We start from the raw sequence: 12,655 nt of genomic DNA, 5'->3' as shown, positions 1-12,655 counted from the left end.
CCAGAGCCTCTCTGGCAGCTGCTTGCCTGAGCTCAGAGCAGCAGGGAGTATCCCAGGCAGCAGGGAGTATCCCAGGCAGCAGGGAGTATCCTGCGTGCAGTTTTCCCTGGCAGCGCCTTCGCCGTGGGTCTGCACCTCTGTCACAGGATTCGGCTGTGCTAAAAACTTAAGCACTGGGGTTTTTTATATATATTGGTTTTTTAACGCAGTTTGAATTTAGCTGTGATCTGTTTCAACAAAACTAACGTGCGTCAGTGTGGGGATGGGCACTGATCGTACGCCAAGCTCCGTTTGTTTCACTCACAGGCTCGGTGCTTCCCTTGAGAAGAGAACAGGGAAATTGTGCAAAGGAGATTTAAAACTAGAACCTCTTACTCCCAGGATAATGAAGCAGTTTTTCACTAAAGGGAAAAATCCACCAAAAAACCCAAACCCAAATGAGCCTCGCAGGGGAGGAGCACAGTGCACCAGCCGAAGCTCAGTGCAGTGGCTGCTCTGTGCCCGTGGGCATTGTGGCAGTGCACTGATTGCTGCAGCCTCTCTTCCTACAAAATCCGTTTTCCCCCGTTCCAGCTGTAACTTCTTAGAAACAGACGGTTTGTTTCCTTGGCTGGATTTAAATATTTGTATCTGCATCAAATCAGATAAGTCAGGAAGTTAAATTCCGAACTTCCCATGGAGCTGTCATTTTAATTTATCCTTGGACCTGGGCTTGTGCTCTGCAACAGTAAATTAGAATCTGCAATTAAACACACTGTTGCACAAAGGAAATGGGGCTGAACGCAGCTGGAAGTTAATAATCCCTTAGCTGGTGATTCAGCTTAAAGTAGTGTGGGCTGTTGTTCTGTGGCTCTGGCTGAGGGGGTTTCCCAGCGGGTCTGACAGCAGGGTGGGCTCCAGACGCCAGCACAAAGCCTCTGACCAAGCCCATTTGTTGCACGGGCCACCTCAGCCCTTGTTCTTCACTCTCCTCCCCACAAAACTTGAGAGAAAATGCTGGAGACCTCTGAAGAGTCTGTAAGATGCATGGAGTGATTTGGCTAAAAGCACAGTGGGAATAAAATGCTGTTTGCTTTGAGAGAGCAGAGCCCTGTCCCCTTGGCTGTCCTGGGGCAGTGTCCCCTGGCAGAGCCCAGGCAGGACAGGCTGTCCTCCTCAGAGAGCCCACTGCAGAGGGGCCCAGCCCAGCCCAGCTGGCATCAGACACAGCTCACAGCCCGTGCAGCTGGGCCCTGATGTGATTCTCCTTGAAGGATTCCTTGCCCCCTAGGAAATGTTGTAATCATCATCTTGGGAAGCTAGTTGAAAAACCCTTAAGTAAGACTGTTCCTCTGTTCTCAAAATGTGCCTGTCACTGTGGTACCTGAGCACCCTCCAGTTCTGGGGGTTATTTTGTCTTGCACATTTAGTGTAACATGACATCCAGGTGATTTGCTCACCAGGTGACACCGGGTGACACTGACATGAGGCAGCCCAGCCCAGCAGTCTCGGGTCATGCTGCAGGTCCTGCTTGTTGGCCAGTTTCCTCAGTATAACTCAAACACTGACTAAATAACAATGTGCTTCCAAAATCTGAGATACAGCTGAGCTTCTCAGGGTGTGCAAAAGGCAAAGAGCAAAATCCTTGGAAGGCAGTGAAGCGGGGCACCATGTGTTCCAAACCTCTACGTGGGCTGCTTGGGTATGGCAGAGGTGTTGGGAGGCTGCTGTGGTGACAGACGTTGAGTCGTGGTCCCACAGAGCTGTGTTGGCTCTGGTTGTGAAATGGACTTTGCTTACAAATTCCCACAAGTCATCTGCCAGCCTTGTTTGTGATGTTAGAGACAGAATGTACCTGTGGTGAACTGAGAATTTATAGGATGGCCAGTTTGTCATTATTGCCTCAGGAAGGGGTAGGAAGGGTGGAATTTCTTTCTTCCCAAGGAGCTGGGGTTTGCCTTCCTGCTGATGGGATGAGTACTGGAGCAAGGCCGTGGACTGGCACGGGCTGAAAACCTGCCTCTGGGACCAGTCTTCCCAGGAATCATCCAGATAAATTTTTGATGCAAATCAGTCTTTTGATTTTTCTGGTTGGTTGCACTTAGAGAGATGTATAAATGAACAGCAAAGCCATTTAAAAGTCAGAAGGCTGCTTGTGCAAACAGTCTTGCTGCCACTTGAACTGCAGCCCAGCTGGCCAGGGAAATATTTTACCAAAGTGAAGTAGTCTGCATCCTCCTGATGGAAACCTGCCCTTTCCAAAGGCAGACAGCTGGGCTGCAGCAGCCTCGCAGCTCCTCGCAGGTGATGGTAGCAGCCCCTGACAGTTTCTGTGGCCTGATTCCTTCCTCAGGAGCTAAAAAAAATGTTCAGGCTAAGAAATAGTCCTGGCGTTCTGGACTCAAGGAAACGGACATCTCTCTAGATTCCCAAGTAAATTGCTGCATTGTTCATTTTGGGGGAAGTGTGCCTGATTTCCTCCTCTGATTACAGATGTGGCTTCCTCAGCAGAGCTCTCTCCACCTGCCCGGGCCGTGGCCTCAGCTGACCTGTGGCTCTGTCACCACTGCCAGAATGATGGCATTTTCCTTGTCATGTGTAACTGCTCTGGGTTGAAGTTAAAGCAGGGTCTCAGATCATTGAGAAAATGGGTTCAGCAAACTCAAACAGTAAATGACAGAGCTGATGCCTGATCTCCTGCCAGGGGTAGTGGCCCCTTGGGAACTGATTTACCTGTGCTCACTGGTGCTGGCAGTTGTTTATGATGTTTAACTTGTTAATCCTCACCTCACCTCTTTTGGCTTCTCAAACTGCCTGAAGCAACATGTTGTGCACCTAAAAATGATGCAGTTGCCCATCCGTGCCAACAATAATCGACTTAATTGACTCCCTTTAGGGCAGAATGAATACAAAGTACTGTCCAAGGATACCTAAACAGTGCATGTAAAAATCCTTTTTAAGCTGATCTCGTGGACTTGTGAACAGACCAGATACATTGGTTAAATTTTCCTGTTAATAACCACAGCATCTCTTCATCTTTTGGTTTGTTTTATTTCTCGGTCACTTCATCAGTGCCTGAGCACAGTAATTCATCTCTGTCTGCACATAGGTGACCAGAACAAGAGCAGTGGCAGTGCTTGAGTTGGGGTTTGAGTGTTGGTGGGTGCTGAAGGGCACTGCAGGATCCTGGTGCAGGAAGGTGCAGACACAAACCCACATGTCTGACGTTGATGTGGTTAAAGATCAGGTCTCATTTACATTCAGGCACTGTCATGGTTGGATTATTGATGAAAATGCATAAACCAAACTCTTCTGCTGAATCCAGTTAAGTTCCCCACCTTGAAGAGGGTGGCTGTAACTGTTATTCTTTACTGTTATTCTTTATTCTGTGCCAGCTATGAGGTGAATATACTCACCTTCTGTAAAACTTGTCTAGTAAGAGTTGGGTCCATCAGTACTGCCTCATGTGAGCAGCACTCACGTGCCAAGCTGTGCTGCTTCATGGTGTTTACCTGACCTGATCCATTGATTATATCTTGTCTAATTAGCCTGAATCTCATTGCCAGTAATGAAGGCTTCCAGCATCCATAGGCTGTAGTCATGCAACATGTCATCTGTAGACTTCAGAAAGTGATGAGTAATAAGACCTTTAAAAAACTATTGTTTAGTAACGTAAAGCAAGTTGGAGCGTGCTTAAAAATGTGAAACGGAATCCCCCTCTGTCCCTACCGCTGCAGCAGGACCTCAGGGAGGCTCATCCAGGGAGCCATCGGGGCATTTTTATTTGCAGGATTGGTCACAAAACATGTCCTGCAGTAGTTCTTAAAAATGCCCAATGTTTTTACCTTGTTTTGGAAGATGTTTCTTAGCCTTTGCCAAGAGGAATGGTGATTTTCTTAATGCCTCACTCGTGACTCGTACACAAGAGTTTGGAAAGGGTTAATGGAATTGTGAACCCATAGGTGTCTCTGTAATGGTCAGAGAATCCACACCTGTCCCACTGCTGTCATTTAAGTGGTAGTTTGAAGAAGCACTTGGGGTTATAAAAACCAAAACAACGTGTAAGTGGGGCACAGCACAGGGTTTAGAAATGCTGGTGTGTGGGAGCTGGTGGGGGTTGTGTTTGGGGGCTGTTGCTTGTTCTGGTTGTCACCTGCAGTCAGAGCTGGCACAGGAGGGGAGAAAGGGCATGGCCCCTGAGCTGTGATAATTACAGCTTGATTGCACAGGCTGTTTTTTATGTGTGACATTGCAGAAGTCACCTGCCTTTAAACTCACTGACATCACAACTGTGTGGCTTGGGTTGTGGGCTTGCTTTTCACAGAGAGCCTGACTGGGACAAGGTCTGGGTTCCGTGGCACAACTGACAGGGCAGTTTGGGTTCCTGTTCTGGTCCGTAGCAAAGGTGTGTGTTGATACTCTCTGAAGTTCCCGTGAATTAGTGCCCGACTGGAAGCCCAAACAAACAGTTTTAAGGAAGCAGTAACCACGGTGCACAGAGTGCAGCAGAGTTCAGCTGTGTTGTCCGAACTCTGCAGCTGTGGATGTTGTGGCAGCCAACATTGTCAGCTACAGAATAATCAGTGAGGGGAATTCTGACACTGTCATGCAGCAGCAGGAAGTTGGTGTCAGCTGAATCTCCTGTTGTCGTGCTGGTGTTACTCTGACGTGACAGGAATCCTGATACCACGTGCTCTGGAGAGTGTGGAAATATGAGTAAAATTTTTGCAAGGCTCCCTGTCCCAGTTGTTAGTTATAAAAAATTAATAGTGACTCTGCTGCCTGTGCCTTGGCCTTGCCCTGCCAGTTCTGTGGTTCCATCTGAACACTTCCCTGTGTGTGGCTGTAGTTGCTTTATTGTCCATTTCTCTTCACTGTCGGGCCTGGGCAGGCCATGGGGAGCTGGGTGACCTTGGGAAACAGCAAAGCTGCTTCTGCACAGGGTGGTAGTTAGCACTGTAAACAAACCAGGAAAAAATGGATCAACTGGTTTTCAAATTTATTTTGCTTCTATCTGTCTTGCTCATGTTTTATGCCATTATGAGTTGAAATATCAATCTGAGGTTTAAAAGATCCCTTTTACTATGGGCTTCAAACTGTTTTCTTGAATCCCTCTTGGGGATACACTGCTCATCCAGGGACAGCCTGTGTGGTACCCAGAGGAGAAATCACAATCCCCATTTAATAATGAGGGTGTCAGGTAGGGACTGTTGGTCCTGTTGTGCTGAGACTCATCTTGATCTGAATAATGAGGCTACTTAGGCCATCTGGAGACAGCATTTAGGGGAAATTATGTCTTTGAGAATTCTGGCTCTGACTGAAAGAGCTGGGTAGCTGGCAGGTGAGCTGTTGTCCTGTCCTGCCACCTCATGGGCAGGGACCTGATCATTCATTGTATTTGTACTTAGGGGAGCAGGAACAAGCTCCCTGAGGGTGATTGGGCAGTTTCCTGCAGCATTAGAAAGAACAACTTATATTTTGCCCCTCTTCCCAAAAGGCTGAGAGGACAGTGTCTCTGAAAGGATGGGTCTCACTCTGCACACACCTGCAGAGCTGGCACTGCAGGTTGGGTGGGTTTGCACAGAGCTGTGCCTTCAGAGCAGTGTGTGCTGATCAGAGCTCTGGGTCCCCAGCAGCTGCCACCTTCTTGTCCCTTCATGTTTAGGAATTTCACAGGACTTCACCTTTCTAAGGTAACCCCTCAGCCCAGCAGAGGAGCTTCAGCCTTGGGAGCCCCTCTGTGAGCAGTGGTGGCAGTCTGGGCACAGTGGGCACTGCAGCTGCCATGCCCCAACCCGTCCAGCACAGAGGGCAGTTTGCACTCAGGGGCACAGCTTTGCCTCATGGTCTCACACAGGTGTTGGTTTATGTTTAACAGCTGGGCTTTGCATCCTCCCACTGCCACCGTGGCCATGACAATGAGGGAGGTGGGTGGAGAGAAATCCTCTGGTGACCCAGATCTGCTCCATGGGCCGTGGGTGGAGCCACTGGGATGTGAATAACTGGCACTGACCTCCTTACACAGGTGGGGGAACTGGGAGGAGAAGTGGTGCAGGAGGATGGCACCTTCTCAGAGTCCCCAGGGCCTCGGACCCACTGCTGTGGTGTGGGGTGGTTCTCTTCTGCTGGGGAGGGTCGTTCTTCAGAGCCCATGGCTGTTGGGGCTGCCATCACCTGCCAAAACTGTGTTTTGGGAGGCGTCCTGCTCTCCTAGGAGAAATTCTCCCCTTGCTGCTCCCCAGGCACTGTTGGGGTGTGCAGCTCAGCTGTGCCTCGTGCCTGTGGGCTGAGCCAAAGGGCAGGAACACGAACAAAGGGAGTCGTGCCCAGGACCCATCCAAAACTCTGCCTTGGCTCCCATGAGGGCTGCTCAGAGATGCCTCCAAGGAAAATACAGAAGCACAGCAGCAAATCAGTGTTGTGATAATGTGTCTGCACAGAAGTCTCCTCATCCCTGGCAGAGAAAGCCCTGGCTGTGGCTCCGAGGCATAAAACTGCCTGTTGCCCTCTGGAACTGATGTCCATGTGTATCGTGGAGGGTTGGGAAGAGCTTCCAAATGCCCTGCATCCAGCAGTTGTGTCGTTTATAATAATCCCTCCTTGATATGCAGCACAGTTCATTTCTGTTTGTAGAAAATGATGACAGAGGCATATTTCCCATAAATTATTTTAATTTTTAAATTTTTTTCATTTGAGTGCTGCAGAATTAAATTTGGAATTATTAATTCCAAATTCTTAATTCCCCAATTATTTTAGTTTGTTTGGGATTGTTTTCTGAATAACAAGCACCATGGTATTTCAGGGTCTTTGGAGCATCCAGAATCTGCTAGAATCATTAAAATTGTCTTGCTTGTTTCCTGCATGACAGAGACTGGTTAAAAAAAATAAAAATAAGAAAAGTAAAACACACGATCAAACTTAACACCAAGTCACTGCAAATCATACTTCAATTCTTTTTATTTGAATTTCCTCTATCCTTGGTAGTCATATTAAGGAATAGAACAGATCTGCTGAACTGCTGGCAGCCAGTGTGGGTCCAGTGACTGGCCTGGGCATGGCTCTGCTTCTCCCTGCTTTGTTGTATCGTGTGTTCCAGTTGGTTGCTGCCTTTCTTTTGTTGGTTATTTTTATTCTGAATTTATTCTTTATCTTCCTCGTTTGGATTCTTCCTCCCCTCTGCCCCAGTGACTGTACTTTGTCCAGAGCGTGGTGCGTCAGGAGGCAGGTTCTGCCAGGCCATGCAAACAGCCACGTTCCAGCTCTAGTTCTGATCACAGATTATGGCCCAATGTCTTTTTATCAGGGGCCTGAAGTACGTTTCTCAGAGTGAAGTGATAAATGTAAATACCAATGCGTGTTCTCATTTCCCGTGATCGCTCTACTCCAGGCACACTTCCTGTTCTGGGAGGTATTTCTGTCTGGGTGTTCATCCCTGCCCTTGCCACCAGGTTGAGCAGTGGTGGGTGGTGCCCAGCCCCACTCCCCTGGGACCTGCTGGCAGCGGGTGCAGCACCTGCAGCAGGTGATGTTCCCTGCACTACCCATGCCTGCGTGGGGTGAGCTCAGGTGTTCCCTGCACTGCCTGTGCCTGCGTGGGGTGAGCTCCCCTCCCGGAACACGGCAGCTCCTTGGCTGAGCACATGGAAGAGCCGGGTCACGAGGTCCTGGCAAACACCCCTGGCCCCGCTGGGGGTGCTGGGTGTTGTATGGACAGGGAATGAGGAGCTGTATTTCACCTTGCAGGCTTTGTTTTGGTTTTGGTGCTGGTGTGAAATTTGAGATCTTAGGAGGCTGAAACCAGGGCATGAACAGCAGGAGCCTGAAGTCCTTGTCTGTGCCTCCCCTCAGCACACAGACTGTCCCCTCTCCAGGTTCACTGGGGGCTGCTCACGGCAGGACCTCACCCCGTTCCCCCAGTGCTGAGCGTGGTCCCGCTATGACTCAGGGCTTTGGGTTGAGCCCCTCATGATTTTGCCTCGTGTCTGGGGAAAGCCAGACCGTGGTCCTGTGGTGCAGCAGAGGCTGCAGTGGGCTGTAGCTGCGGGTGGTGACTGGCGGGGCGGTGACGTCGCTCTGCGGTGCTGCCCTTGTGTCCAACCCGTGTTTTCCCATTGTCAGTGGTACCAGACCAGCACATCCTGCACTGCTGCGGGATCTCGGCTGGGAGAGCTAGCGGAGTGAAGCAGTTGCCATGGAAACCATGGCTTTGGTTCCTGTGGCAACCAGCTGGGGTTCCTCATGGCTGCTTCCTGCAGACCAAGGGGCTGGTTGGCATCAGCAGGAACAGAGGTCCAGGGGTCTGGGAGGTCTGAGGTGCAGGAGCGGGTCCTGTGCAGGCAAAGTCTGGCAGATGTGTCACCTTGGCAAGTGCAGGCAGTCGCTGCAGAGGGTGGGGACACCAGCCTGATGCTAGGGAAACTGGCTCCTGGTTTTCCCACTTTCCTGGGCTCTGCTCCATCGCGGCAGGTCGGATGGGGTTGGGGCGAGTGGTTGTTGTAGGAACTCCACAGACAGTTTAGTACGATTCAGAACTGATAGAACCAGTGGCAAACCCGCAGTCCTGCAGGTGACTGTGGTGTCTTGGCAGCTGGGGCTGTTTGGGTTCCGTTTGGGGCTGTGTGGGGATGGCCTGTTCCAGCATCCCACTGGTCCTGATTGGAATGTTTGTGGAGTCAGGCTGGTGGACGCTCCTGCTGTGGATCTCCTGCACCGTGACAGTCCCTGCAAGGATAAGATCTTTTTCTTAGTGTTTAGATTTTTTCCCATTGCATATAGGAATCAAAGCTGCATGTGGCTATGGAGAGCCTGCCTGGCTGGATGTGGTCTGTGCTGGAGGTCCTGCAGGTGAGATGGCAGCTCAGGAACCCTCCTGGTCCAGCAGCTCCACTCTGTGGCACCAGCTGTGATCCCCAGAGCAAAGAGTTAAACAATCTGGCTTGAAATTGCAAATCACTCTCCTGATTGCTCATTGATGAGGGGTTTTCAGTCAGTGAATGCTGTGTAGGAAAAGGTAACAACTGAAATATGCTTTGGAAAAGCTCGTAATTGAAAGTGCATTCTTAAATTGCTAATATAATGTTTACGAGGGAAGCTTTGTAATAAGGCCTTTTAAATTTCACTAATGCCAACCACAGGGCCAGCAGCATTCCTGGGGCAGGCACAGGGAAGGCGTTTAGAGGCATTATTTCCAATCTTGACATAAGAGCGAGCCATTTAATTACAGACAGCTATAAAATGGAGAATTCTTTGCAGTGACAAATGACTGTTGCTGCACAGCGATAGCAGAAGTTGGTGTCTGGTTTGTTTACCAGGTAGTGCCAGGGAGATGCACACAAAGACCAAATAGTGGCTCTGAAAGAGCTGGGCAAGTGAGCACAAAAGAGGGTAGTGGTACTGCTGGAATTGTGTCAGGCCTTCGCTGTTGCTGCAGCCATCTGGTCTCACTTCAACAATCCAGGTGGGTGAAGGCTGCCTGGGACCTGACAGGTACAGGAACAGAATCAGATACTCTTGGGGAGCAAAAGCAAACCCACTTGAGGATTTTAATTTGGTTGCTGGTGTTTAAATAAAAGATGAAGGGACTCACCACCACTGCCATTGTGTCCTTGTCTCCGCTTCCGTCTGCACATGGAGCAGCCCCTGCTCTGCCAGCGTGGTGGTACCTGGCAGGGGAGGGTCAGGCCCTTGCTCTGCTGCAAAGGACTTGCTCTCAGCTTCAACTCAGAACTGGAAATGTTCAGAGTAAAACACCAACTCTCTTCACCAGAGCCAGCAGCTCAGTTGCAGAACTTCCCAAGCATCAAAAACCATGGATGGATTCACAGGAATATGAGGAAATCCATGATTTCTTACCGGGGTAGCTCAGCTTCCCCCTCAACAGGGTCAGGGTTTACTGACTCTTTCAGGTGATGCTCATGTGGAATGTTTAGAGGTGCATAGAAGTGAAAAATAAGAGTTCTGAAGTTGTAGCTTCTCTGCAGAGTAAGAGTTGCCTGGACAACCGGGGTTCCCAATTGCTTAACAGGAAAAAGAGAAATGTCACAATGATTGCGGCACAGCCGTGAGGAGGAGGGTCTGTGCTGGAGCCTGGTGCTTGCAGAGAGCAGTCTGGGGTGGGCTGGGCTCCTCTGCTCCACAGAACTGGCACTGCCGTGGTGCACGTGAGCTGTGCTCAGTCAGGTGTCACCCACTGCCCTGTGCCAGCAGCACAGAGCTGCCAGGGGCACGCCTGGCCTTCCTTGGGCTCCGCAGCTCCCGGGGCCAGCCCGGCCTCGCCACTCTAGAGAAGTGGGAAAACACAAATGCAGGTAACTTAGGTGACCTTTCCACCATGAAGAAGCAGGGTCAGTATTTCATGAGCCAGGTTAAGCGTGTGTCCTTCAGGATCTTAGCAGGCAGCTTAAGTGTCATCCCAGGTGCCAGCACCAGACCTGACCCCTCACCATGGCCCTTCCTGGTGGCTGTGGAGGCAGGTTGGACAGCAGCTCCTGCCCTGCAGCTGCTCCAGGTCTCTCTGCCTTAATGAAGTTTCACACCTTGTAGGACAGGTGGTCGGGCATTTGTAAGAATTCCTTTTATCAAAATGTAACTCTCAATGATTGTGTTGTTTGTAGTTTCAGGGACCCCTCTGCCCATTTCAGCACTAATGTTATGTGCCCTTTCTGTTGGAAAATCCCAGAGCCTTGTATCTCAGAAAATGATGTGTGTTCTTATTTCAAAGCTGCTGTGTTTGTGTTGCATAGGATCCATGGTGATGGTGCTGACAGAAATTCCTGTTTTATAAAAAACATCCTGGGGGTCAGTGGGTGTCTCTAAAGGTGTTTGTTGTGCCGGGGCAGGTCGGTGACTGCAGTCCCAATGAGCAAAGTTTGGCTGTCGCTGTGGACTTTACTGACTGATGGGAAATCCTGGCACCTGATGTGGGCAGGATGATTTGCAGAAGATAATCTGTCGTGAGGGAGATGCCAGAGAGCGTCTGTTCCCGGGGCTGCCGGTCAGAGGGACACGGGAGACGCTCAGCCGCCCTCTTCCACACTGGCTGCAGTGGGAAGAAATACAAAGGCAGGAGGGTCTCTGCTCCCTGTCCCTCAGTGAGTGCCCATTTCTTCAGAGAGGCCAGGGCCATTCCTGCTCCCAGACTCAGCTCTCAGTGCAGGCACACACCCAGTCCCTGTGGAGCTGGGAAGGGGCTGCATCCACGTGTACCCACAGAGAGCAGGGCAGTGCTCGGAGGGAGCTGCAGGAGGGGCAGGAAGGCTCTGGTTAATCACACCCAGTTCGTTATTAGGCCAGAGCAGCTCAGCCTGGAGATCCGTCTTTACCAAGTGAGCCCCAGTGAATTGCATCCCAGAATAGTTTTTGAAAGATTACTGGTGCCAGCAGGGATTCCAGCCCATCTGCTCCTCCAGCCTCCCTGGCAGGTCCCCTTGGAGAGTGAGCCCTGGGAGGAGGGAGGGGCAGCCGGGAGCCAGTGCCTGCTCAGGGCTGGGGCTGCCCCTGCTGAGGGAGGCAGAGCCCGTGGGGCCAGGCTTGGACCAGAGCCACATCCCAATGCCTGTGGAGTGCCTGGAGAGCAACAGAGTGAGCTCCCTGGCTCTGTTTGCTGGGAGACTCCTCCTGGTGCTTCCTAAGGGTTTGCCCGCCTTCCCAGTAATTAAAAGTTTATAACTAATTACCAGCTGCCCTGCTCGTATCTCATAGTTATGCTTTCCCCATGCTGGGAGTCTCCTCTCGCAGCAGGGAGTGAAGCCAAATCTGATCTGCTTGAATATGCGTGTGCTGTGCCCGCTGCAGGCGCCAAGGCTGCGGGGATTTTGTGCTCACTCCTCCTGGAGAGCTGTTCCTGTTCTGTCCTCCTGTGCCCTGCAGCTGTGGGGAGATGCTGCAGAGTGGGGTTGGGCTCATGTCTGCACCGCAGGTTTAGCCTCAGCCTTTCTCCTACTTGGCTCTTTCCTGGTCACACAGTGAGGGGGAAGACATTCAGACAAGTTATCTTCTTGCATATTTAAACCTGAGCAGGAGTGTGCACTTTCCTCATTGCTCCATGTCCCACCCACACCCCTTTCCCAGGGGATCAGAGCACATGAGTGTTTTCTGGGTCAGGCAAAATGCTTTGGCTGCACTTGGTTGGAAAAGAGACTTTAAAACTAGTCTGTGGATTTGGGCCTCAGCCATATGGGAATCTCCGGGCTACAGGTCAGGGCTGGTGCAGAGCCAGGATGCCGGGAGTCCCCGTCCCCCCTTCCCTGCCATCCCTATGACCCCTCCCTGTGGTGGGCTGCAGGTCTGCTGGGCTTGCCCAGGACAGGACTGTGTGAGTTGGCTTCTGCTGCTTGCTTTGGTTTGGAAAGCAGCGTGAGGGAGAGAACTGCCCCCTTTGCCTGAAAACCCTCTGTTTTGAGGGGCTTTTAGCTGAGCTGAAGGCAGCCAGGCCGGGAGGCAGAGGAACTGTCTCTATTGACACACCTGCAGTGGTTGTGCCCTGCTAACACACTTAGCTTGGCTGTTTTAAAAATACTTCCTTTATTGTTATTACCAGGACAAAGGTAGCGACAGGAGCTGCCCTAGTCTGTGTCAGCTTAGGCTGCATTAAAGGCCTGGCTGAACAGGCTTTAAAGTCCTTCCCAGCAACCTTCTGATCTACAACGTCAGCAGAACCACTGAAAGGCATGAGGTC

At 50.9% G+C, this 12,655-nt stretch overlaps 1 protein-coding gene across 2 annotated transcripts in view; it reads left to right on the top strand.

Moving 5' to 3' along the window:
* The window catches only part of MNT (MAX network transcriptional repressor), a 34,367-nt gene that overhangs the window by 17,632 nt on the left and 4,080 nt on the right, over positions 1-12,655 (top strand). The gene's annotated exons all lie outside the window — the stretch shown is intronic.

The sequence above is a fragment of the Lepidothrix coronata genome, unplaced genomic scaffold, assembly GCF_001604755.1.
Source record: "Lepidothrix coronata isolate B3197 unplaced genomic scaffold, Lepidothrix_coronata-1.0 Scaffold99, whole genome shotgun sequence".
In the NCBI taxonomy this organism is placed as follows: Eukaryota; Metazoa; Chordata; class Aves; order Passeriformes; family Pipridae; genus Lepidothrix; species Lepidothrix coronata.
This window is presented reverse-complemented; position numbering and strand designations above follow the sequence as displayed.